This window comes from Stegodyphus dumicola, chromosome 12 (genome assembly GCF_044657685.1).
Source record: "Stegodyphus dumicola isolate Sdum_Otavi_A_Nest chromosome 12, ASM4465768v1".
In the NCBI taxonomy this organism is placed as follows: domain Eukaryota; kingdom Metazoa; phylum Arthropoda; class Arachnida; order Araneae; family Eresidae; genus Stegodyphus; species Stegodyphus dumicola.
In genome coordinates, this window is record NC_140779.1 from 53,818,223 (window position 1) to 53,840,274 (window position 22,052).

Sequence of the window (22,052 nt, forward strand, 5' to 3'; positions counted from 1 at the left end):
TAATTTAAAGAAGAAGACCTGAGCGTGTCCGCGTGGCCTAATGGATAAGGCGTCTGACTTCGAATCAGAAGATTGCAGGCTCGAATCCTGTCGCGGACGTATTCTAACCGTGGAATTTTGTTTTTAAAATTATTCTTATTTAGTTTTAATTTTGTCTGATCATGTAATTTAAAGAAGGCCTGAGTGTGTCCGCGTGGCCTAATGGATAAGGCGTCTGACTTCGAATCAGAAGATTGCAGGTTCGAATCCTGTCGCTGACGTCTTTAACCGTGAAATTTTGGTTTTAAAACTTTTCTTGTTTAGTTTTAATTTTGTCTGATCATGTACTGTAAAGAAGAACACCTGAATGTGTCCGCGTGGCTTAATGGATAAGGCGTCTGACTTCGAATTAGAAGATTGCAGGTTCGAATCCTGTCGCGGACGTGTTCTAACCGTGAAATTTTGTTTTTAAAATTATTCTTATTTAGTTTTAATTTTGTCTGATCATGTAATTTAAAGAAGAGGGCCTGAGTATGTCCGGACTCAGTGGAGCGGTGCTTTGTTACACCAGGGGACCTGGGCCGAAGGCCCTACCCCTTGTAGATTATTTTAGACATTAGGAACAACATTAAATCAATTAACCTGACTAATTAGATCTAATATTTTTTTAAATATTCATAATTTTTATTTATTTATTTATTTTTTAATTTTTTTATTTTTATCATTTGAATTAAAAATATAATTCAACCTAAAATCTATTTGTAGCTGTAAAGAGCAGAAAGCTGCCGAGCCATGTGTCCTGAAAGACAAGATGTTATGGCAGAAGGAGTACCAAAAGTGTTACAAGGCCTTGATCAATATGGAGAGGATGCAGGTAAACAAATTAAAGATATACATATAAGAATGCAATACAGTAAATAAAAGATACAATATAAAAATGCAATACAGTAAATAAAAGTAAAAGAAGCTGCTCAATACTAAACATACAAATATGAATAACAGAAATGCATTACTATGCTATGCTTCAAGCTTACATTATCCATTCATTGAGAGTGGCCAGTGGTCTATTTTTATTATCCAGGTCGTACTGGTCGTAATCAGGAATCGGGAATCTTAATGGCAAGGTTGTTGATTGCTAGCTGTCTGCTATGAAACCTCTTGGCTATACTATAGTAAAAGGATTTGAGGAGGCGTACACACAGGTCCTCGTGTATCTTATTATTGCGCACATACCATGGTGCGTTGACAATTTGACGTAGCATACAATTTTGTGCTACTTGAAGTTTCCCTCTGTATCTGTTACATGAGTACGCCCAGACAGGGCATGCATAGCATAGTAATGGACGCAAAATGGATTTATAAATCAGTAGCTTATTATCTATTGATAAAACAAGTCCGCGTGGCCTAATGGATAAGGCGTCTGACTTCGAATCAGAAGATTGCAGGTTCGAATCCTGTCGCGGACGTATTCTAACCATGAAAAGTCATTTTTTAAATTATTCTTAATTAGTTTTAATTTTGTCTGATCATGTAATATAAAGAAGAGAACCTGAGTGTGTCCGCTTGTCACGGACGTGTTTTAAACGTAAAATTTCGTTTTAAAAATTTTTCTTCTTTAGTTTCAATTTTGTCTGATCATGTACTGTAAAGAAGAGGTCCTGAATGTGTCCGCGTGGCCTAATGGATAAGGCGTCTGACTTCGAATCAGAAGATTGCAGGATCGAATCCTCTCGCGGACGTGCTTTAACCGTGAAATTTTAGTTTTAAAATTTTTCTTCTTTAGTTTTAATTTTGTATGATCATGTAGTGTGAAGAAGAGATCCTGAATGTGTCCGCGTGGCCTAATGGATAAGGCGTCTGACTTCGAATCAGAAGATTGCAGGTTCGAATCCTGTCGCGGACGTGTTCTAACCATGAAAAGTCATTCTTTAAATTATTCTTAATTAGTTTTAATTTTGTCTGATCATGTGCTGTAAAGAAGAAGGTCTGAGTGTGTCCGCGTGGCCTAATGGATAAGGCGTGTGACTTCGAATCAGAAGATTGCATTTTCGAATACTATCGCGGATGTGTTCTAACCATGAAAAGTCATTTTTTAAATTATTCTTAATTAGTTTTAATTTTGTCTGATCATGTACTGTAAAGAAGAGATCCTGAATGTGTCCGCGTGGCCTAATGGATAAGGCGTCTGACTTCGAATCAGAAGATTGCAGGTTCGAATCCTGTCGCGGACGTGTTCTAACCATGAAAATTCATTTTTAAAATTATTCTTAATTAGTTTTAATTTTGTCTGATCATGTAATTTAAAGAAGAAGGTATGAATGTGTCCGCGTGGCCTAATGGATAAGGCGTGTGACTTCGAATCAGAAGATTGCAGGTTCGAATACTGTCGCGGACGTGTTCTAACCATGAAAAGTCATTTTTTAAATTATTCTTAATTAGTTTTAATTTTGTCTGATCATGTACTGTAAAGAAGAAGGTCTGAGTGTGTCCGCGTGGCCTAATGGATAAGGCGTCTGACTTAGAATCAGAAGATTGCAGGTTCGAGTCCTGTCGCGGACGTGTTCTAACCATGAAAAGTCATTTTTAAAATTATTCTTAATTAGTTTTAATTTTGTCTGATCATGTACTGTAAAGAAGAAGGTCTGAGTGTGTCCGCGTGGCCTAATGGATAAGGCATCTGACTTCGAATCAGAAGATTGCAGGTTCGAATCCTGTCGCGGACGTGTTCTAACCATGAAAAGTCATTTTTTAAATTATTCTTAATTAGTTTTAATTTTGTCTGATCATGTACTGTAAAGAAGAAGGTCTGAGTGTGTCCGCGTGGCCTAATGGATAAGGCGTCTGACTTAGAATCAGAAGATTGCAGGTTCGAGTCCTGTCGCGGACGTGTTCTAACCATGAAAAGTCATTTTTAAAATTATTCTTAATTAGTTTTAATTTTGTCTGATCATGTACTGTAAAGAAGAAGGTCTGAGTGTGTCCGCGTGGCCTAATGGATAAGGCATCTGACTTCGAATCAGAAGATTGCAGGTTCGAATCCTGTCGCGGACGTGTTCTAACCATGAAAAGTCATTTTTTAAATTATTCTTAATTAGTTTTAATTTTGTCTGATCATGTACTGTAAAGAAGAAGGTCTGAGTGTGACCGCGTGGCCTAATGGATAAGGCGTCTGACTTCGAATCAGAAGATTGCAGGTTCGAATACTGTCGCGGACGTGTTCTAACCATGAAAATTCATTTTTAAAATTATTCTTAATTACTTTTAATTTTGTCTGATCATGTAATTTAAAGAAGAAGGTCTGAGCGTGTCCGCGTGGCCTAATGGATAAGGCGTCTGACTTCGAATCAGAAGATTGCAGGTTCGAATCCTGTCGCGGACGTGTTCTAACCATGAAAAGTCATTTTTTAAATTATTCTTAATTAGTTTTAATTTTGTCTGATCATGTACTGTAAAGAAGAGGACCTCAATGTGTCGGCGTGGCCTAATGGATAAGACGTCTGACTTCGAATCAGAAGATTGCAGGTTCGAATTCTGTCGCGGACGTGTTCTAACCATGAAAAGTCATTTTTTAAATTATTCTTAATTAGTTTTAATTTTGTCTGATCATGTAATTTAAAGAAGAAGGTCTGAGTGTGTCCGCGTGGCCTAATGGATAAGGCGTCTGACTTCGAATCAGAAGATTGCAGGTTCGAATCCTGTCGCGGACGTGTTGTAAACATGAAAATTCATTTTTAAAATTATTCTTAATTAGTTTTAATTTTGTCTGATCATGTACTGTAAAGAAGAGGGTCTGAGTGTGTACGCGTGGCCTAATGGATAAGGCGTCTGACTTTGAATCAGAAGATTGCAGGTTCGAATCCTGTCGCGGACGTGTTCTAACCACGAAAAGTCATTTTTTAAATTATTCTTAATTAGTTTTAATTTTGTCTGATCATGTAATTTAAAGAAGAAGGCCTGAGTGTGTCCGCGTGGCCTAATGGATAAGGCGTGTGACTTCGAATCAGAAAATTTCAGGTTCGAATCCTGTCGCGGACGTGTTCTAACCATGAAAAGTCATTTTTTAAATTATTCTTAATTAGTTTTAATTTTGTCTGATCATGTAATTTAAAGAAGAAGGTCTGAGTGTCTCCGCGTGGCCTAATGGATAAGGCGTCTGACTTCGAATCAGAAGACTGCAGGTTCGAATCCTGTCGCGGACGTGTTCTAAACATGAAAATTCATTTTTAAAATTATTCTTAATTAGTTTTAATTTTGTCTGATCATGTACTGTAAAGAAGAGGACCTGAATGTGTCGGCGTGGCCTAATGGATAAGACGTCTGACTTCGAATCAGAAGATTGCAGGTTCGAATCCTGTCGCGGACGTGTTCTAACCATGAAAAGTCATTTTTTAAATTATTCTTAATTACTTTTAATTTTGTCTGATCATGTAATTTAAAGAAGAAGCTCTGAGTGTGTCCGCGTGGCCTAATGGATAAGGCGTCTGACTTCGAATCAGAAGATTGCAGGTTCGAATCCTGTCGCGGACGTGTTCTAACCATGAAAATTCATTTTTAAAATTATTCTTAATTAGTTTTAATTTTATCTGATCATGTAATATAAAGAAAAGAACCTGAGTGTATCCGCTCGTCACGGACGTGTTTTAACCGTAAAATTTTGTTTTTAAAATTTTTCTTCTTTAGTTTCAATTTTGTCTGATCATGTACTGTAAAGAAGAGGTACTGAATGTGTCCGCGTGGCCTAATGGATAAGGCGTCTGACTTCGAATCAGAAGACTGCAGGTTCGAATCCTGTCGCGGACGTGTTCTAAACATGAAAATTCATTTTTAAAATTATTCTTAATTAGTTTTAATTTTGTCTGATCATGTAATATAAAGAAAAGAACCTGAGTGTATCCGCTCGTCACGGACGTGTTTTAACCGTAAAATTTTGTTTTTAAAATTTTTCTTCTTTAGTTTCAATTTTGTCTGATCATGTACTGTAAAGAAGAGGTCCTGAATGTGTCCGCGTGGCCTAATGGATAAGGCGTCTGGCTTCGAATCAGAAGATTGCAGGTTCGAATCCTGTCTCGGACGTGTTCTAACCATGAAAATTCATTTTTAAAATTATTCTTAATTACTTTTAATTTTGTCTGATCATGTAATTTAAAGAAGAAGGTCTGAGTGTGTCCGCGTGGCCTAATGGATAAGGCGTCTGACTTCGAATCAGAAGATTGCAGGTTCGAATCCTCTCGCGGACGTGCTTTAACCGTGAAGTTTTGGTTTTAAAATTTTTCTTGTTTAGTTTTAATTTTGTCTGATCATGTAGTGTGAAGAAGTGGACCTAAATGTGTCCGCGTGGCCTGATGGATAAGGCGTCTGACTTCGAATAAGAAGACTGCAGGTTCGAATCCTCTCGCGGACGTGTTCTAACCATGAAAAGGCATTTTTTAAATTATTCTTAATTAGTTTTAATTTTGTCTGATCATGTACTGTAAAGAAGAGGACCTGAATGTGTCGGCGTGGCCTAATGGATAAGACGTCTGACTTCGAATCAGAAGATTGCAGGTTCGAATCCTGTCGCGGACGTGTTCTAACCATGAAAAGTCATTTTTTAAATTATTCTTAATTACTTTTAATTTTGTCTGATCATGTAATTTAAAGAAGAAGCTCTGAGTGTGTCCGCGTGGCCTAATGGATAAGGCGTCTGACTTCGAATCAGAAGATTGCAGGTTCGAATCCTGTCGCGGACGTGTTCTAACCATGAAAATTCATTTTTAAAATTATTCTTAATTAGTTTTAATTTTATCTGATCATGTAATATAAAGAAAAGAACCTGAGTGTATCCGCTCGTCACGGACGTGTTTTAACCGTAAAATTTTGTTTTTAAAATTTTTCTTCTTTAGTTTCAATTTTGTCTGATCATGTACTGTAAAGAAGAGGTACTGAATGTGTCCGCGTGGCCTAATGGATAAGGCGTCTGACTTCGAATCAGAAGACTGCAGGTTCGAATCCTGTCGCGGACGTGTTCTAAACATGAAAATTCATTTTTAAAATTATTCTTAATTAGTTTTAATTTTGTCTGATCATGTAATATAAAGAAAAGAACCTGAGTGTATCCGCTCGTCACGGACGTGTTTTAACCGTAAAATTTTGTTTTTAAAATTTTTCTTCTTTAGTTTCAATTTTGTCTGATCATGTACTGTAAAGAAGAGGTCCTGAATGTGTCCGCGTGGCCTAATGGATAAGGCGTCTGGCTTCGAATCAGAAGATTGCAGGTTCGAATCCTGTCTCGGACGTGTTCTAACCATGAAAATTCATTTTTAAAATTATTCTTAATTACTTTTAATTTTGTCTGATCATGTAATTTAAAGAAGAAGGTCTGAGTGTGTCCGCGTGGCCTAATGGATAAGGCGTCTGACTTCGAATCAGAAGATTGCAGGTTCGAATCCTCTCGCGGACGTGCTTTAACCGTGAAGTTTTGGTTTTAAAATTTTTCTTGTTTAGTTTTAATTTTGTCTGATCATGTAGTGTGAAGAAGTGGACCTAAATGTGTCCGCGTGGCCTGATGGATAAGGCGTCTGACTTCGAATAAGAAGACTGCAGGTTCGAATCCTCTCGCGGACGTGTTCTAACCATGAAAAGGCATTTTTTAAATTATTCTTAATTAGTTTTAATTTTGTCTGATCATGTACTGTAAAGAAGAGTACCTGAATGTGTCGGCGTGGCCTAATGGATAAGACGTCTGACTTGGAATCAGAAGATTGCAGGTTCGAATCCTGTCGCGGACGTGTTCTAACCATGAAAAGTCATTTTTTAAATTATTCTTAATTACTTTTAATTTTGTCTGATCATGTAATTTAAAGAAGTAGGTCTGAGTGTGTCCGCGTGGCCTAATGGATAAGGCGTCTGACTTCGAATCCGAAGACTGCAGGTTCGAATCCTGTCGCGGACGTGTTCTAAACATGAAAATTCATTTTTAAAATTATTCTTAATTAGTTTTAATTTTGTCTTATCATGTAATATAAAGAAAAGAACCTGAGTGTCTCCGCTCGTCACGGACGTGTTTTAACCGTAAAATTTTGTTTTTTAAATTTTTCTTCTTTAGTTTCAATTTTGTCTGATCATGTACTGTAAAGAAGAGGTCCTGAATGTGTCCGCGTGGCCTAATGGATAAGGCGTCTGTCTTCGAATCTGAAGATTGCAGGTTCGAATGCTGTCTCGGACGTGTTCTAACCATGAAAATTCATTTTTAAATTATTCTTAATTACTTTTAATTTTGTCTGATCATGTAATTTAAAGAAGAAGGTCTGAGTGTGTCCGCGTGGCCTAATGGATAAGGCGTCTGACTTCGAATCAGAAGACTGCAGGTTCGAATCCTCTCGCGGACGTGCTTTAACCGTGAAATTTTGGTTTTAAAATTTTTCTTGTTTAGTTTTAATTTTGTCTGATCATGTAGTGTGAAGAAGTGGACCTAAATGTGTCCGCGTGGCCTGATGGATAAGGCGTCTGACTTGGAATAAGAAGACTGCAGGTTCGAATCCTGTCGCGGACGTGTTCTAAACATGAAAATTCATTTTTAAAATTATTCTTAATTAGTTTTAATTTTGTCTGATCATGTAATATAAAGAAAAGAACCTGAGTGTATCCGCTCGTCACGGACGTGTTTTAACCGTAAAATTTTGTTTTTAAAATTTTTCTTCTTTAGTTTCAATTTTGTCTGATCATGTACTGTAAAGAAGAGGTCCTGAATGTGTCCGCGTGGCCTAATGGATAAGGCGTCTGGCTTCGAATCAGAAGATTGCAGGTTCGAATCCTGTCTCGGACGTGCTTTAACCGTGAAATTTTGGTTTTAAAATTTTTCTTGTTTAGTTTTAATTTTGTCTCATCATGTAGTGTGAAGAAGAGGACCTGAATGTGTCCGCGTGGCCTAATGGATAAGGCGTCTGACTTCGAATCAGAAGATTGCAGGTTCGAATCCTGTTGCGGACGTGTTCTAACCATGAAAATTCATTTTTAAAATTATTCTTAATTACTTTTAATTTTGTCTGATCATGTAATTTAAAGAAGAAGGTCTGAGTGTGTCCGCGTGGCCTAATGGATAAGGCGTCTGACTTCGAATCAGAAGACTGCAGGTTCGAATCCTGTCGCGGACGTGTTCTAAACATGAAAATTCATTTTTAAAATTATTCTTAATTAGTTTTAATTTTGTCTGATCATGTAATATAAAGAAAAGAACCTGAGTGTATCCGCTCGTCACGGACGTGTTTTAACCGTAAAATTTTGTTTTTAAAATTTTTCTTCTTTAGTTTCAATTTTGTCTGATCATGTACTGTAAAGAAGAGGTCCTGAATGTGTCCGCGTGGCCTAATGGATAAGGCGTCTGGCTTCGAATCAGAAGATTGCAGGTTCGAATCCTGTCTCGGACGTGTTCTAACCATGAAAATTCATTTTTAAAATTATTCTTAATTACTTTTAATTTTGTCTGATCATGTAATTTAAAGAAGAAGGTCTGAGTGTGTCCGCGTGGCCTAATGGATAAGGCGTCTGACTTCGAATCAGAAGATTGCAGGTTCGAATCCTCTCGCGGACGTGCTTTAACCGTGAAGTTTTGGTTTTAAAATTTTTCTTGTTTAGTTTTAATTTTGTCTGATCATGTAGTGTGAAGAAGTGGACCTAAATGTGTCCGCGTGGCCTGATGGATAAGGCGTCTGACTTCGAATAAGAAGACTGCAGGTTCGAATCCTCTCGCGGACGTGTTCTAACCATGAAAAGGCATTTTTTAAATTATTCTTAATTAGTTTTAATTTTGTCTGATCATGTACTGTAAAGAAGAGTACCTGAATGTGTCGGCGTGGCCTAATGGATAAGACGTCTGACTTGGAATCAGAAGATTGCAGGTTCGAATCCTGTCGCGGACGTGTTCTAACCATGAAAAGTCATTTTTTAAATTATTCTTAATTACTTTTAATTTTGTCTGATCATGTAATTTAAAGAAGTAGGTCTGAGTGTGTCCGCGTGGCCTAATGGATAAGGCGTCTGACTTCGAATCAGAAGACTGCAGGTTCGAATCCTGTCGCGGACGTGTTCTAAACATGAAAATTCATTTTTAAAATTATTCTTAATTAGTTTTAATTTTGTCTGATCATGTAATATAAAGAAAAGAACCTGAGTGTCTCCGCTCGTCACGGACGTGTTTTAACCGTAAAATTTTGTTTTTTAAATTTTTCTTCTTTAGTTTCAATTTTGTCTGATCATGTACTGTAAAGAAGAGGTCCTGAATGTGTCCGCGTGGCCTAATGGATAAGGCGTCTGTCTTCGAATCTGAAGATTGCAGGTTCGAATGCTGTCTCGGACGTGTTCTAACCATGAAAATTCATTTTTAAATTATTCTTAATTACTTTTAATTTTGTCTGATCATGTAATTTAAAGAAGAAGGTCTGAGTGTGTCCGCGTGGCCTAATGGATAAGGCGTCTGACTTCGAATCAGAAGACTGCAGGTTCGAATCCTCTCGCGGACGTGCTTTAACCGTGAAATTTTGGTTTTAAAATTTTTCTTGTTTAGTTTTAATTTTGTCTGATCATGTAGTGTGAAGAAGTGGACCTAAATGTGTCCGCGTGGCCTGATGGATAAGGCGTCTGACTTGGAATAAGAAGACTGCAGGTTCGAATCCTGTCGCGGACGTGTTCTAAACATGAAAATTCATTTTTAAAATTATTCTTAATTAGTTTTAATTTTGTCTGATCATGTAATATAAAGAAAAGAACCTGAGTGTATCCGCTCGTCACGGACGTGTTTTAACCGTAAAATTTTGTTTTTAAAATTTTTCTTCTTTAGTTTCAATTTTGTCTGATCATGTACTGTAAAGAAGAGGTCCTGAATGTGTCCGCGTGGCCTAATGGATAAGGCGTCTGGCTTCGAATCAGAAGATTGCAGGTTCGAATCCTGTCTCGAACGTGCTTTAACCGTGAAATTTTGGTTTTAAAATTTTTCTTGTTTAGTTTTAATTTTGTCTCATCATGTAGTGTGAAGAAGAGGACCTGAATGTGTCCGCGTGGCCTAATGGATAAGGCGTCTGACTTCGAATCAGAAGATTGCAGGTTCGAATCCTGTTGCGGACGTGTTCTAACCATGAAAATTCATTTTTAAAATTATTCTTAATTACTTTTAATTTTGTCTGATCATGTAATTTAAAGAAGAAGGTCTGAGTGTGTCCGCGTGGCCTAATGGATAAGGCGTCTGACTTCGAATCAGAAGACTGCAGGTTCGAATCCTGTCGCGGACGTGTTCTAAACATGAAAATTCATTTTTAAAATTATTCTTAATTAGTTTTAATTTTGTCTGATCATGTAATATAAAGAAAAGAACCTGAGTGTATCCGCTCGTCACGGACGTGTTTTAACCGTAAAATTTTGTTTTTTAAATTTTTCTTCTTTAGTTTCAATTTTGTCTGATCATGTACTGTAAAGAAGAGGTCCTGAATGTGTCCGCGTGGCCTAATGGATAAGGCGTCTGTCTTCGAATCTGAAGATTGCAGGTTCGAATGCTGTCTCGGACGTGTTCTAACCATGAAAATTCATTTTTAAATTATTCTTAATTACTTTTAATTTTGTCTGATCATGTAATTTAAAGAAGAAGGTCTGAGTGTGTCCGCGTGGCCTAATGGATAAGGCGTCTGACTTCGAATCAGAAGACTGCAGGTTCGAATCCTCTCGCGGACGTGCTTTAACCGTGAAATTTTGGTTTTAAAATTTTTCTTGTTTAGTTTTAATTTTGTCTGATCATGTAGTGTGAAGAAGTGGACCTAAATGTGTCCGCGTGGCCTGATGGATAAGGCGTCTGACTTCGAATCAGAAGACTGCAGGTTCGAATCCTGTCGCGGACGTGTTCTAACCATGAAAAGGCATTTTTTAAATTATTCTTAATTAGTTTTAATTTTGTCTGATCATGTACTGTAAAGAAGAGGACTTGAATGTGTCCGCGTGGCCTAATGGATAAGGCGTCTGACTTCGAATCAGAAGATTTCAGGTTCGAATCCTGTCGCGGACGTGTTCTAACCATGAAAAGTCATTTTTTAAATTATTCTTAATTAGTTTTAATTTTGTCTGATCATGTAATTTAAAGAAGAATGTCTGAGTGTGTCCGCGTGGCCTAATGGATAAGGCGTCTGACTTCGAATCAGAAGACTGCAGGTTCGAATCCTGTCGCGGACGTGTTCTAAACATGAAAATTCATTTTTAAAATTATTCTTAATTAGTTTTAATTTTGTCTGATCATGTAATATAAAGAAAAGAACCTGAGTGTATCCGCTCGTCACGGACGTGTTTTAACCGTAAAATTTTGTTTTTAAAATTTTTCTTCTTTAGTTTCAATTTTGTCTGATCATGTACTGTAAAGAAGAGGACCTGAATGTGTCCGCGTGGCCTAATGGATAAGGCGTCTGACTTCGAATCAGAAGATTGCAGGTTCGAATCCTGTTGCGGACGTGTTCTAACCATGAAAATTCATTTTTAAAATTATTCTTAATTACTTTTAATTTTGTCTGATCATGTAATTTAAAGAAGAAGGTCTGAGTGTGTCCGCGTGGCCTAATGGATAAGGCGTCTGACTTCGAATCAGAAGACTGCAGGTTCGAATCCTGTCGCGGACGTGTTCTAAACATGAAAATTCATTTTTAAAATTATTCTTAATTAGTTTTAATTTTGTCTGATCATGTAATATAAAGAAAAGAACCTGAGTGTATCCGCTCGTCACGGACGTGTTTTAACCGTAAAATTTTGTTTTTAAAATTTTTCTTCTTTAGTTTCAATTTTGTCTGATCATGTACTGTAAAGAAGAGGTCCTGAATGTGTCCGCGTGGCCTAATGGATAAGGCGTCTGGCTTCGAATCAGAAGATTGCAGGTTCGAATCCTGTCTCGGACGTGCTTTAACCGTGAAATTTTGGTTTTAAAATTTTTCTTGTTTAGTTTTAATTTTGTCTCATCATGTAGTGTGAAGAAGAGGACCTGAATGTGTCCGCGTGGCCTAATGGATAAGGCGTCTGACTTCGAATCAGAAGATTGCAGGTTCGAATCCTGTTGCGGACGTGTTCTAACCATGAAAATTCATTTTTAAAATTATTCTTAATTACTTTTAATTTTGTCTGATCATGTAATTTAAAGAAGAAGGTCTGAGTGTGTCCGCGTGGCCTAATGGATAAGGCGTCTGACTTCGAATCAGAAGACTGCAGGTTCGAATCCTGTCGCGGACGTGTTCTAAACATGAAAATTCATTTTTAAAATTATTCTTAATTAGTTTTAATTTTGTCTGATCATGTAATATAAAGAAAAGAACCTGAGTGTATCCGCTCGTCACGGACGTGTTTTAACCGTAAAATTTTGTTTTTAAAATTTTTCTTCTTTAGTTTCAATTTTGTCTGATCATGTACTGTAAAGAAGAGGTCCTGAATGTGTCCGCGTGGCCTAATGGATAAGGCGTCTGGCTTCGAATCAGAAGATTGCAGGTTCGAATCCTGTCTCGGACGTGTTCTAACCATGAAAATTCATTTTTAAAATTATTCTTAATTACTTTTAATTTTGTCTGATCATGTAATTTAAAGAAGAAGGTCTGAGTGTGTCCGCGTGGCCTAATGGATAAGGCGTCTGACTTCGAATCAGAAGATTGCAGGTTCGAATCCTCTCGCGGACGTGCTTTAACCGTGAAGTTTTGGTTTTAAAATTTTTCTTGTTTAGTTTTAATTTTGTCTGATCATGTAGTGTGAAGAAGTGGACCTAAATGTGTCCGCGTGGCCTGATGGATAAGGCGTCTGACTTCGAATAAGAAGACTGCAGGTTCGAATCCTCTCGCGGACGTGTTCTAACCATGAAAAGGCATTTTTTAAATTATTCTTAATTAGTTTTAATTTTGTCTGATCATGTACTGTAAAGAAGAGTACCTGAATGTGTCGGCGTGGCCTAATGGATAAGACGTCTGACTTGGAATCAGAAGATTGCAGGTTCGAATCCTGTCGCGGACGTGTTCTAACCATGAAAAGTCATTTTTTAAATTATTCTTAATTACTTTTAATTTTGTCTGATCATGTAATTTAAAGAAGTAGGTCTGAGTGTGTCCGCGTGGCCTAATGGATAAGGCGTCTGACTTCGAATCAGAAGACTGCAGGTTCGAATCCTGTCGCGGACGTGTTCTAAACATGAAAATTCATTTTTAAAATTATTCTTAATTAGTTTTAATTTTGTCTGATCATGTAATATAAAGAAAAGAACCTGAGTGTCTCCGCTCGTCACGGACGTGTTTTAACCGTAAAATTTTGTTTTTTAAATTTTTCTTCTTTAGTTTCAATTTTGTCTGATCATGTACTGTAAAGAAGAGGTCCTGAATGTGTCCGCGTGGCCTAATGGATAAGGCGTCTGTCTTCGAATCTGAAGATTGCAGGTTCGAATGCTGTCTCGGACGTGTTCTAACCATGAAAATTCATTTTTAAATTATTCTTAATTACTTTTAATTTTGTCTGATCATGTAATTTAAAGAAGAAGGTCTGAGTGTGTCCGCGTGGCCTAATGGATAAGGCGTCTGACTTCGAATCAGAAGACTGCAGGTTCGAATCCTCTCGCGGACGTGCTTTAACCGTGAAATTTTGGTTTTAAAATTTTTCTTGTTTAGTTTTAATTTTGTCTGATCATGTAGTGTGAAGAAGTGGACCTAAATGTGTCCGCGTGGCCTGATGGATAAGGCGTCTGACTTGGAATAAGAAGGCTGCAGGTTCGAATCCTGTCGCGGACGTGTTCTAAACATGAAAATTCATTTTTAAAATTATTCTTAATTAGTTTTAATTTTGTCTGATCATGTAATATAAAGAAAAGAACCTGAGTGTATCCGCTCGTCACGGACGTGTTTTAACCGTAAAATTTTGTTTTTAAAATTTTTCTTCTTTAGTTTCAATTTTGTCTGATCATGTACTGTAAAGAAGAGGTCCTGAATGTGTCCGCGTGGCCTAATGGATAAGGCGTCTGGCTTCGAATCAGAAGATTGCAGGTTCGAATCCTGTCTCGAACGTGCTTTAACCGTGAAATTTTGGTTTTAAAATTTTTCTTGTTTAGTTTTAATTTTGTCTCATCATGTAGTGTGAAGAAGAGGACCTGAATGTGTCCGCGTGGCCTAATGGATAAGGCGTCTGACTTCGAATCAGAAGATTGCAGGTTCGAATCCTGTTGCGGACGTGTTCTAACCATGAAAATTCATTTTTAAAATTATTCTTAATTACTTTTAATTTTGTCTGATCATGTAATTTAAAGAAGAAGGTCTGAGTGTGTCCGCGTGGCCTAATGGATAAGGCGTCTGACTTCGAATCAGAAGACTGCAGGTTCGAATCCTGTCGCGGACGTGTTCTAAACATGAAAATTCATTTTTAAAATTATTCTTAATTAGTTTTAATTTTGTCTGATCATGTAATATAAAGAAAAGAACCTGAGTGTATCCGCTCGTCACGGACGTGTTTTAACCGTAAAATTTTGTTTTTTAAATTTTTCTTCTTTAGTTTCAATTTTGTCTGATCATGTACTGTAAAGAAGAGGTCCTGAATGTGTCCGCGTGGCCTAATGGATAAGGCGTCTGTCTTCGAATCTGAAGATTGCAGGTTCGAATGCTGTCTCGGACGTGTTCTAACCATGAAAATTCATTTTTAAATTATTCTTAATTACTTTTAATTTTGTCTGATCATGTAATTTAAAGAAGAAGGTCTGAGTGTGTCCGCGTGGCCTAATGGATAAGGCGTCTGACTTCGAATCAGAAGACTGCAGGTTCGAATCCTCTCGCGGACGTGCTTTAACCGTGAAATTTTGGTTTTAAAATTTTTCTTGTTTAGTTTTAATTTTGTCTGATCATGTAGTGTGAAGAAGTGGACCTAAATGTGTCCGCGTGGCCTGATGGATAAGGCGTCTGACTTCGAATCAGAAGACTGCAGGTTCGAATCCTGTCGCGGACGTGTTCTAACCATGAAAAGGCATTTTTTAAATTATTCTTAATTAGTTTTAATTTTGTCTGATCATGTACTGTAAAGAAGAGGACTTGAATGTGTCCGCGTGGCCTAATGGATAAGGCGTCTGACTTCGAATCAGAAGATTTCAGGTTCGAATCCTGTCGCGGACGTGTTCTAACCATGAAAAGTCATTTTTTAAATTATTCTTAATTAGTTTTAATTTTGTCTGATCATGTAATTTAAAGAAGAATGTCTGAGTGTGTCCGCGTGGCCTAATGGATAAGGCGTCTGACTTCGAATCAGAAGACTGCAGGTTCGAATCCTGTCGCGGACGTGTTCTAAACATGAAAATTCATTTTTAAAATTATTCTTAATTAGTTTTAATTTTGTCTGATCATGTAATATAAAGAAAAGAACCTGAGTGTATCCGCTCGTCACGGACGTGTTTTAACCGTAAAATTTTGTTTTTAAAATTTTTCTTCTTTAGTTTCAATTTTGTCTGATCATGTACTGTAAAGAAGAGGTCCTGAAAGTGTCCGCGTGGCCTAATGGATAAGGCGTCTGGCTTCGAATCAGAAGATTGCAGGTTCGAATCCTGTCTCGGACGTGTTCTAACGATGAAAAGTCATTTTTTAAATTATTCTTAATTAGTTTTAATTTTGTCTGATCATGTACTGTAAAGAGGAGGACCTGAGTGTGTCCGCGTGGCCTAATGGATAAGGCGTCTGACTTCGAATCAGAAGATTGCAGGTTCGAATCCTGTCGCGGACGTGTTGTAAACATGAAAATTCATTTTTAAAATTATTCTTAATTAGTTTTAATTTTGTCTGATCATGTACTGTAAAGAAGAAGGTCTGAGTGTGTACGCGTGGCCTAATGGATAAGGCGTCTGACTTTGAATCAGAAGATTGCAGGTTCGAATCCTGTCGCGGACGTGTTCTAACCACGAAAAGTCATTTTTTAAATTATTCTTAATTAGTTTTAATTTTGTCTGATCATGTAATTTAAAGAAGAAGGTCTGAGTGTGTCCGCGTGGCCTAATGGATAAGGCGTCTGACTTCGAATCAGAAGATTTCAGGTTCGAATCCTGTCGCGGACGTGTTCTAAACATGAAAATTCATTTTTAAAATTATTCTTAATTAGTTTTAATTTTGTCTGATCATGTAATATAAAGAAAAGAACCTGAGTGTATCCGCTCGTCACGGACGTGTTTTAACCGTAAAATTTTGTTTTTAAAATTTTTCTTCTTTAGTTTCAATTTTGTCTGATCATGTACTGTAAAGAAGAGGTCCTGAAAGTGTCCGCGTGGCCTAATGGATAAGGCGTCTGGCTTCGAATCAGAAGATTGCAGGTTCGAATCCTGTCTCGGACGTGTTCTAACGATGAAAAGTCATTTTTTAAATTATTCTTAATTAGTTTTAATTTTGTCTGATCATGTACTGTAAAGAGGAGGACCTGAGTGTGTCCGCGTGGCCTAATGGATAAGGCGTCTGACTTCGAATCAGGAGATTGCAGGTTCGAATCCTGTCGCGGACGTGTTGTAAACATGAAAATTCATTTTTAAAATTATTCTTAATTAGTTTTAATTTTGTCTGATCATGTACTGTAAAGAAGAAGGTCTGAGTGTGTACGCGTGGCCTAATGGATAAGGCGTCTGACTTTGAATCAGAAGATTGCAGGTTCGAATCCTGTCGCGGACGTGTTCTAACCACGAAAATCATTTTTTAAATTATTCTTAATTAGTTTTAATTTTGTCTGATCATGTAATTTAAAGAAGGTCTGAGTGTGTCCGCGTGGCCTAATGGATAAGGCGTCTGACTTCGAATCAGAAGATTTCAGGTTCGAATCCTGTCGCGGACGTGTTCTAACCATGAAAAGTGATTTTTTAAATTATTCTTAATTAGTTTTAATTTTGTCTGATCATGTAATTTAAAGAAGAAGGTCTGAGTGTGTCCGCGTGGCCTAATGGATAAGGCGTCTGACTTCGAATCAGAAGACTGCAGGTTCGAATCCTGTCGCGGACGTGTTCTAACCATGAAAATTCATTTTTTAAATTATTCTTAATTAGTTTTAATTTTGTCTGATCATGTACTGTAAAGAAGAGGACCTGAATGTGTCCGCGTGGCCTAATGGATAAGGCGTCTGACTTCGAATCAGAAGATTTCAGGTTCGAATCCTGTCTCGGACGTGTTCTAACGATGAAAAGTCATTTTTTAAATTATTCTTAATTAGTTTTAATTTTGTCTGATCATGTACTGTAAAGAGGAGGACCTGAGTGTGTCCGCGTGGCCTAATGGATAAGGCGTCTGACTTCGAATCAGAAGATTGCAGGTTCGAATCCTGTCGCGGACGTGTTGTAAACATGAAAATTCATTTTTAAAATTATTCTTAATTAGTTTTAATTTTGTCTGATCATGTACTGTAAAGAAGAAGGTCTGAGTGTGTACGCGTGGCCTAATGGATAAGGCGTCTGACTTTGAATCAGAAGATTGCAGGTTCGAATCCTGTCGCGGACGTGTTCTAACCACGAAAAGTCATTTTTTAAATTATTCTTAATTAGTTTTAATTTTGTCTGATCATGTAATTTAAAGAAGAAGGTCTGAGTGTGTCCGCGTGGCCTAATGGATAAGGCGTCTGACTTCGAATCAGAAGATTTCAGGTTCGAATCCTGTCGCGGACGTGTTCTAAACATGAAAATTCATTTTTAAAATTATTCTTAATTAGTTTTAATTTTGTCTGATCATGTAATATAAAGAAAAGAACCTGAGTGTATCCGCTCGTCACGGACGTGTTTTAACCGTAAAATTTTGTTTTTAAAATTTTTCTTCTTTAGTTTCAATTTTGTCTGATCATGTACTGTAAAGAAGAGGTCCTGAAAGTGTCCGCGTGGCCTAATGGATAAGGCGTCTGGCTTCGAATCAGAAGATTGCAGGTTCGAATCCTGTCTCGGACGTGTTCTAACGATGAAAAGTCATTTTTTAAATTATTCTTAATTAGTTTTAATTTTGTCTGATCATGTACTGTAAAGAGGAGGACCTGAGTGTGTCCGCGTGGCCTAATGGATAAGGCGTCTGACTTCGAATCAGAAGATTGCAGGTTCGAATCCTGTCGCGGACGTGTTGTAAACATGAAAATTCATTTTTAAAATTATTCTTAATTAGTTTTAATTTTGTCTGATCATGTACTGTAAAGAAGAAGGTCTGAGCGTGTACGCGTGGCCTAATGGATAAGGCGTCTGACTTTGAATCAGAAGATTGCAGGTTCGAATCCTGTCGCGGACGTGTTCTAACCACGAAAAGTCATTTTTTAAATTATTCTTAATTAGTTTTAATTTTGTCTGATCATGTAATTTAAAGAAGAAGGTCTGAGTGTGTCCGCGTGGCCTAATGGATAAGGCGTCTGACTTCGAATCAGAAGACTGCAGGTTCGAATCCTGTCGCGGACGTGTTCTAAACATGAAAATTCATTTTTAAAATTATTCTTAATTAGTTTTAATTTTGTCTGATCATGTACTGTAAAGAAGAGGACCTGAATGTGTCGGCGTGGCCTAATGGATAAGACGTCTGACTTCGAATCAGAAGATTGCAGGTTCGAATCCTGTCGCGGACGTGTTCTAACCATGAAAAGTCATTTTTTAAATTATTCTTAATTACTTTTAATTTTGTCTGATCATGTAATTTAAAGAAGAAGGTCTGAGTGTGTCCGCGTGGCCTAATGGATAAGGCGTCTGACTTCGAATCGGAAGACTGCAGGTTCGAATCCTGTCGCGGACGTGTTCTAAACATGAAAATTCATTTTTAAAATTATTCTTAATTAGTTTTAATTTTGTCTGATCATGTAATATAAAGAAAAGAACCTGAGTGTATCCGCTCGTCACGGACGTGTTTTAACCGTAAAATTTTGTTTTTAAAATTTTTCTTCTTTAGTTTCAATTTTGTCTGATCATGTACTGTAAAGAAGAGGTCCTGAATGTGTCCGCGTGGCCTAATGGATAAGGCGTCTGTCTTCGAATCAGAAGATTGCAGGTTCGAATCCTGTCTCGGACGTGTTCTAACCATGAAAATTCATTTTTAAAATTATTCTTAATTAGTTTTAATTTTGTCTGATCATGTAATATAAAGAAAAGAACCTGAGTGCATCCGCTCGTCACGGACGTGTTTTAACCGTAAAATTTTGTTTTTAAAATTTTTCTTCTTTAGTTTCAATTTTGTCTGATCATGTACTGTAAAGAAGAGGTCCTGAATGTGTCCGCGTGGCCTAATGGATAAGGCGTCTGGCTTCGAATCAGAAGATTGCAGGTTCGAATCCTGTCTCGGACGTTTTCTAACCATGAAAATTCATTTTTAAAATTATTCTTAATTACTTTTAATTTTGTCTGATCATGTAATTTAAAGAAGAAGGTCTGAGTGTGTCCGCGTGGCCTAATGTATAAGGCGTCTGACTTCGAATCAGAAGATTGCAGGTTCGAATCCTCTCGCGGACGTGCTTTAACCGTGAAGTTTTGGTTTTAAAAGTTTTCTTGTTTAGTTTTAATTTTGTCTGATCATGTAGTGTGAAGAAGTGGACCTAAATGTGTCCGCGTGGCCTGATGGATAAGGCGTCTGACTTCGAATAAGAAGACTGCAGGTTCGAATCCTGTCGCGGACGTGTTCTAACCATGAAAAGGCATTTTCTAAATTATTCTTAATTAGTTTTAATTTTGTCTGATCATGTACTGTAAAGAAGAGGACCTGAATGTGTCCGCGTGGCCTAATGGATAAGGCGTCTGACTTCGAATCAGAAGATTTCAGGTTCGAATCCTGTCGCGGACGTGTTCTAACCATGAAAAGTCATTTTTTAAATTATTCTTAATTAGTTTTAATTTTGTCTGATCATGTAATTTAAAGAAGAAGGTCTGAGTGTGTCCGCGTGGCCTAATGGATAGGGCGTCTGACTTCGAATCAGAAGACTGCAGGTTCGAATCCTGTCGCGGACGTGTTCTAAACATGAAAATTCATTTTAAAAATTATTCTTAATTAGTTTTAATTTTGTCTGATCATGTACTGTAAAGAAGAGGACCTGAATGTGTCGGCGTGGCCTAATGGATATGACGTCTGACTTCGAATCAGAAGATTGCAGGTTCGAATCCTGTCGCGGACGTGTTCTAACCATGAAAAGTCATTTTTTAAATTATTCTTAATTACTTTTAATTTTGTCTGATCATGTAATTTAAAGAAGAAGGTCTGAGTGTGTCCGCGAGGCCTAATGGATAAGGCGTCTGACTTCGAATCAGAAGACTGCAGGTTCGAATCCTGTCGCGGACGTATTCTAAACATGAAAATTCATTTTTAAAATTATTCTTAATTAGTTTTAATTTTGTCTGATCATGTAATATAAAGAAAAGAACCTGAGTGTATCCGCTCGTCACGGACGTGTTTTAACCGTAAAATTTTGTTTTTAAAATTTTTCTTCTTTAGTTTCAATTTTGTCTGATCATGTACTGTAAAGAAGAGGTCCTGAATGTGTCCGCGTGGCCTAATGGATAAGGCGTCTGTCTTCGAATCAGAAGATTGCAGGTTCGAATCCTGTCTCGGACGTGTTCTAACCATGAAAATTCATTTTTACAATTATTCTTAATTACTTTTAATTTTGTCTGATCATGTAATTTAAAGAAGAAGGTCTGAGTGTGTCCGCGTGGCCTAATGGATAAGGCGTCTGACTTCGAATCAGAAGACTGCAGGTTCGAATCCTCTCGCGGACGTGCTTTAACCGTGAAATTTTGGTTTTAAAATTTTTCTTGTTTAGTTTTAATTTTGTCTGATCATGTAGTGTGAAGAAGTGGACCTAAATGTGTCCGCGTGGCCTGATGGATAAGGCGTCTGACTTCGAATAAGAAGACTGCAGGTTCGAATCCTGTCGCGGACGTGTTCTAACCATGAAAAGGCATTTTTTAAATTATTCTTAATTAGTTTTAATTTTGTCTGATCATGTAATTTAAAGAAGAAGGTCTGAGTGTGTCCGCGTGGCCTAATGGATAAGGCGTCTGACTTCGAATCAGAAGACTGCAGGTTCGAATCCAGGATGTCGCGGACGTGTTCTAAACATGAAAATTCATTTTTAAAATTATTCTTAATTAGTTTTAATTTTGTCTGATCATGTAATATAAAGAAAAGAACCTGAGTGTATCCGCTCGTCACGGATGTGTTTTAACCGTAAAATTTTGTTTTTAAAATTTTTCTTCTTTAGTTTCAATTTTGTCTGATCATGTACTGTAAAGAAGAGGTCCTGAATGTGTCCGCGTGGCCTAATGGATAAGGCGTCTGGCTTCGAATCAGAAGATTGCAGGTTCGAATCCTGTCTCGGACGTGTTCTAACCATGAAAATTCATTTTTAAAATTATTCTTAATTACTTTTAATTTTGTCTGATCATGTAATTTAAAGAAGAAGGTCTGAGTGTGTCCGCGTGGCCTAATGGATAAGGCGTCTGACTTCGAATCAGAAGACTGCAGGTTCGAATCCTCTCGCGGACGTGCTTTAACCGTGAAATTATGGTTTTAAAATTTTTCTTGTTTAGTTTTAATTTTGTCTCATCATGTAGTGTGAAGAAGAGGACCTGAATGTGTCCGCGTGGCCTAATGGATAAGGCGTCTGTCTTCGAATCAGAAGATTGCAGGTTCGAATCCTGTTGCGGACGTGTTCTAACGATGAAAAGTCATTTTTTAAATTATTCTTAATTAGTTTTAATTTTGTCTGATCATGTACTGTAAAGAGGAGGACCTGAATGTGTCCGCGTGGCCTAATGGATAAGGCGTCTGACTTCGAATCAGAAGATTGCAGCTTGGAATCCTGTCGCGGACGTGTTCTAACCATGAAAAGTCATTCTTTAAATTATTCTTAATTAGTTTTAATTTTGTCTGATCATGTAATTTAAGAAGAAGGTCTGAGTGTGTCCGCGTGGCCTAATGGATAAGGCGTCTGACTTCGAATCAGAAGATTGCAGGTTCGAATCCTGTCGCGGACGTGTTCTAACCATGAAAAGTAATTTTTTAAATTATTCTTAATTAGTTTTAATTTTGTCTGATCATGTGCTGTAAAGAAGAGGACCTGAATGTGTCGGCGTGGCCTAATGGATAAGACTTCTG

At 37.3% G+C, this 22,052-nt stretch overlaps 38 non-coding genes across 38 annotated transcripts; all 38 read left to right on the top strand.

The window, feature by feature from the left end:
* The first annotated feature begins 1,372 nt into the window (after positions 1 to 1,372).
* Positions 1,373 to 1,445, top strand: TRNAR-UCG (transfer RNA arginine (anticodon UCG)). Its single transcript has one exon. It is a non-coding gene; the product is annotated as a tRNA-Arg (tRNA).
* A 364-nt stretch (positions 1,446 to 1,809) lies between these two features.
* TRNAR-UCG (transfer RNA arginine (anticodon UCG)) lies at positions 1,810 to 1,882 on the top strand. The gene has a single exon. It is a non-coding gene; the product is annotated as a tRNA-Arg (tRNA).
* A 255-nt stretch (positions 1,883 to 2,137) lies between these two features.
* On the top strand, positions 2,138 to 2,210 carry TRNAR-UCG (transfer RNA arginine (anticodon UCG)). The gene has a single exon. It is a non-coding gene; the product is annotated as a tRNA-Arg (tRNA).
* Positions 2,211 to 2,465: 255 nt separating this feature from the next.
* TRNAL-UAG (transfer RNA arginine (anticodon UCG)) lies at positions 2,466 to 2,538 on the top strand. Its single transcript has one exon. It is a non-coding gene; the product is annotated as a tRNA-Leu (tRNA).
* Positions 2,539 to 2,793: 255 nt separating this feature from the next.
* TRNAL-UAG (transfer RNA arginine (anticodon UCG)) lies at positions 2,794 to 2,866 on the top strand. The gene has a single exon. It is a non-coding gene; the product is annotated as a tRNA-Leu (tRNA).
* A 419-nt stretch (positions 2,867 to 3,285) lies between these two features.
* Positions 3,286 to 3,358, top strand: TRNAR-UCG (transfer RNA arginine (anticodon UCG)). Its single transcript has one exon. It is a non-coding gene; the product is annotated as a tRNA-Arg (tRNA).
* Positions 3,359 to 3,613: 255 nt separating this feature from the next.
* On the top strand, positions 3,614 to 3,686 carry TRNAR-UCG (transfer RNA arginine (anticodon UCG)). The gene has a single exon. It is a non-coding gene; the product is annotated as a tRNA-Arg (tRNA).
* A 91-nt stretch (positions 3,687 to 3,777) lies between these two features.
* On the top strand, positions 3,778 to 3,850 carry TRNAQ-UUG (transfer RNA arginine (anticodon UCG)). Its single transcript has one exon. It is a non-coding gene; the product is annotated as a tRNA-Gln (tRNA).
* Positions 3,851 to 4,433: 583 nt separating this feature from the next.
* Positions 4,434 to 4,506, top strand: TRNAR-UCG (transfer RNA arginine (anticodon UCG)). The gene has a single exon. It is a non-coding gene; the product is annotated as a tRNA-Arg (tRNA).
* A 200-nt stretch (positions 4,507 to 4,706) lies between these two features.
* On the top strand, positions 4,707 to 4,779 carry TRNAR-UCG (transfer RNA arginine (anticodon UCG)). The gene has a single exon. It is a non-coding gene; the product is annotated as a tRNA-Arg (tRNA).
* An 856-nt stretch (positions 4,780 to 5,635) lies between these two features.
* On the top strand, positions 5,636 to 5,708 carry TRNAR-UCG (transfer RNA arginine (anticodon UCG)). Its single transcript has one exon. It is a non-coding gene; the product is annotated as a tRNA-Arg (tRNA).
* Positions 5,709 to 5,908: 200 nt separating this feature from the next.
* TRNAR-UCG (transfer RNA arginine (anticodon UCG)) lies at positions 5,909 to 5,981 on the top strand. Its single transcript has one exon. It is a non-coding gene; the product is annotated as a tRNA-Arg (tRNA).
* Positions 5,982 to 6,673: 692 nt separating this feature from the next.
* On the top strand, positions 6,674 to 6,746 carry TRNAP-UGG (transfer RNA proline (anticodon UGG)). The gene has a single exon. It is a non-coding gene; the product is annotated as a tRNA-Pro (tRNA).
* A 691-nt stretch (positions 6,747 to 7,437) lies between these two features.
* TRNAP-UGG (transfer RNA proline (anticodon UGG)) lies at positions 7,438 to 7,510 on the top strand. The gene has a single exon. It is a non-coding gene; the product is annotated as a tRNA-Pro (tRNA).
* Positions 7,511 to 8,038: 528 nt separating this feature from the next.
* Positions 8,039 to 8,111, top strand: TRNAR-UCG (transfer RNA arginine (anticodon UCG)). The gene has a single exon. It is a non-coding gene; the product is annotated as a tRNA-Arg (tRNA).
* A 692-nt stretch (positions 8,112 to 8,803) lies between these two features.
* TRNAP-UGG (transfer RNA proline (anticodon UGG)) lies at positions 8,804 to 8,876 on the top strand. The gene has a single exon. It is a non-coding gene; the product is annotated as a tRNA-Pro (tRNA).
* Positions 8,877 to 8,967: 91 nt separating this feature from the next.
* TRNAR-UCG (transfer RNA arginine (anticodon UCG)) lies at positions 8,968 to 9,040 on the top strand. The gene has a single exon. It is a non-coding gene; the product is annotated as a tRNA-Arg (tRNA).
* A 527-nt stretch (positions 9,041 to 9,567) lies between these two features.
* On the top strand, positions 9,568 to 9,640 carry TRNAP-UGG (transfer RNA proline (anticodon UGG)). The gene has a single exon. It is a non-coding gene; the product is annotated as a tRNA-Pro (tRNA).
* Positions 9,641 to 10,168: 528 nt separating this feature from the next.
* Positions 10,169 to 10,241, top strand: TRNAR-UCG (transfer RNA arginine (anticodon UCG)). Its single transcript has one exon. It is a non-coding gene; the product is annotated as a tRNA-Arg (tRNA).
* Positions 10,242 to 11,096: 855 nt separating this feature from the next.
* On the top strand, positions 11,097 to 11,169 carry TRNAR-UCG (transfer RNA arginine (anticodon UCG)). The gene has a single exon. It is a non-coding gene; the product is annotated as a tRNA-Arg (tRNA).
* A 364-nt stretch (positions 11,170 to 11,533) lies between these two features.
* On the top strand, positions 11,534 to 11,606 carry TRNAR-UCG (transfer RNA arginine (anticodon UCG)). Its single transcript has one exon. It is a non-coding gene; the product is annotated as a tRNA-Arg (tRNA).
* Positions 11,607 to 12,134: 528 nt separating this feature from the next.
* On the top strand, positions 12,135 to 12,207 carry TRNAR-UCG (transfer RNA arginine (anticodon UCG)). The gene has a single exon. It is a non-coding gene; the product is annotated as a tRNA-Arg (tRNA).
* Positions 12,208 to 12,899: 692 nt separating this feature from the next.
* On the top strand, positions 12,900 to 12,972 carry TRNAP-UGG (transfer RNA proline (anticodon UGG)). The gene has a single exon. It is a non-coding gene; the product is annotated as a tRNA-Pro (tRNA).
* Positions 12,973 to 13,063: 91 nt separating this feature from the next.
* TRNAR-UCG (transfer RNA arginine (anticodon UCG)) lies at positions 13,064 to 13,136 on the top strand. The gene has a single exon. It is a non-coding gene; the product is annotated as a tRNA-Arg (tRNA).
* Positions 13,137 to 13,663: 527 nt separating this feature from the next.
* TRNAP-UGG (transfer RNA proline (anticodon UGG)) lies at positions 13,664 to 13,736 on the top strand. Its single transcript has one exon. It is a non-coding gene; the product is annotated as a tRNA-Pro (tRNA).
* A 528-nt stretch (positions 13,737 to 14,264) lies between these two features.
* On the top strand, positions 14,265 to 14,337 carry TRNAR-UCG (transfer RNA arginine (anticodon UCG)). The gene has a single exon. It is a non-coding gene; the product is annotated as a tRNA-Arg (tRNA).
* An 855-nt stretch (positions 14,338 to 15,192) lies between these two features.
* Positions 15,193 to 15,265, top strand: TRNAR-UCG (transfer RNA arginine (anticodon UCG)). Its single transcript has one exon. It is a non-coding gene; the product is annotated as a tRNA-Arg (tRNA).
* A 364-nt stretch (positions 15,266 to 15,629) lies between these two features.
* On the top strand, positions 15,630 to 15,702 carry TRNAR-UCG (transfer RNA arginine (anticodon UCG)). Its single transcript has one exon. It is a non-coding gene; the product is annotated as a tRNA-Arg (tRNA).
* A 91-nt stretch (positions 15,703 to 15,793) lies between these two features.
* Positions 15,794 to 15,866, top strand: TRNAQ-UUG (transfer RNA glutamine (anticodon UUG)). Its single transcript has one exon. It is a non-coding gene; the product is annotated as a tRNA-Gln (tRNA).
* Positions 15,867 to 16,558: 692 nt separating this feature from the next.
* TRNAQ-UUG (transfer RNA glutamine (anticodon UUG)) lies at positions 16,559 to 16,631 on the top strand. Its single transcript has one exon. It is a non-coding gene; the product is annotated as a tRNA-Gln (tRNA).
* A 251-nt stretch (positions 16,632 to 16,882) lies between these two features.
* Positions 16,883 to 16,955, top strand: TRNAR-UCG (transfer RNA arginine (anticodon UCG)). Its single transcript has one exon. It is a non-coding gene; the product is annotated as a tRNA-Arg (tRNA).
* Positions 16,956 to 17,210: 255 nt separating this feature from the next.
* On the top strand, positions 17,211 to 17,283 carry TRNAR-UCG (transfer RNA arginine (anticodon UCG)). Its single transcript has one exon. It is a non-coding gene; the product is annotated as a tRNA-Arg (tRNA).
* A 91-nt stretch (positions 17,284 to 17,374) lies between these two features.
* Positions 17,375 to 17,447, top strand: TRNAQ-UUG (transfer RNA glutamine (anticodon UUG)). Its single transcript has one exon. It is a non-coding gene; the product is annotated as a tRNA-Gln (tRNA).
* Positions 17,448 to 17,975: 528 nt separating this feature from the next.
* TRNAR-UCG (transfer RNA arginine (anticodon UCG)) lies at positions 17,976 to 18,048 on the top strand. The gene has a single exon. It is a non-coding gene; the product is annotated as a tRNA-Arg (tRNA).
* A 91-nt stretch (positions 18,049 to 18,139) lies between these two features.
* TRNAQ-UUG (transfer RNA glutamine (anticodon UUG)) lies at positions 18,140 to 18,212 on the top strand. Its single transcript has one exon. It is a non-coding gene; the product is annotated as a tRNA-Gln (tRNA).
* Positions 18,213 to 18,303: 91 nt separating this feature from the next.
* Positions 18,304 to 18,376, top strand: TRNAR-UCG (transfer RNA arginine (anticodon UCG)). The gene has a single exon. It is a non-coding gene; the product is annotated as a tRNA-Arg (tRNA).
* Positions 18,377 to 19,833: 1,457 nt separating this feature from the next.
* TRNAR-UCG (transfer RNA arginine (anticodon UCG)) lies at positions 19,834 to 19,906 on the top strand. Its single transcript has one exon. It is a non-coding gene; the product is annotated as a tRNA-Arg (tRNA).
* Positions 19,907 to 21,858: 1,952 nt separating this feature from the next.
* On the top strand, positions 21,859 to 21,931 carry TRNAR-UCG (transfer RNA arginine (anticodon UCG)). Its single transcript has one exon. It is a non-coding gene; the product is annotated as a tRNA-Arg (tRNA).
* The last annotated feature ends 121 nt before the right edge of the window (positions 21,932 to 22,052 follow it).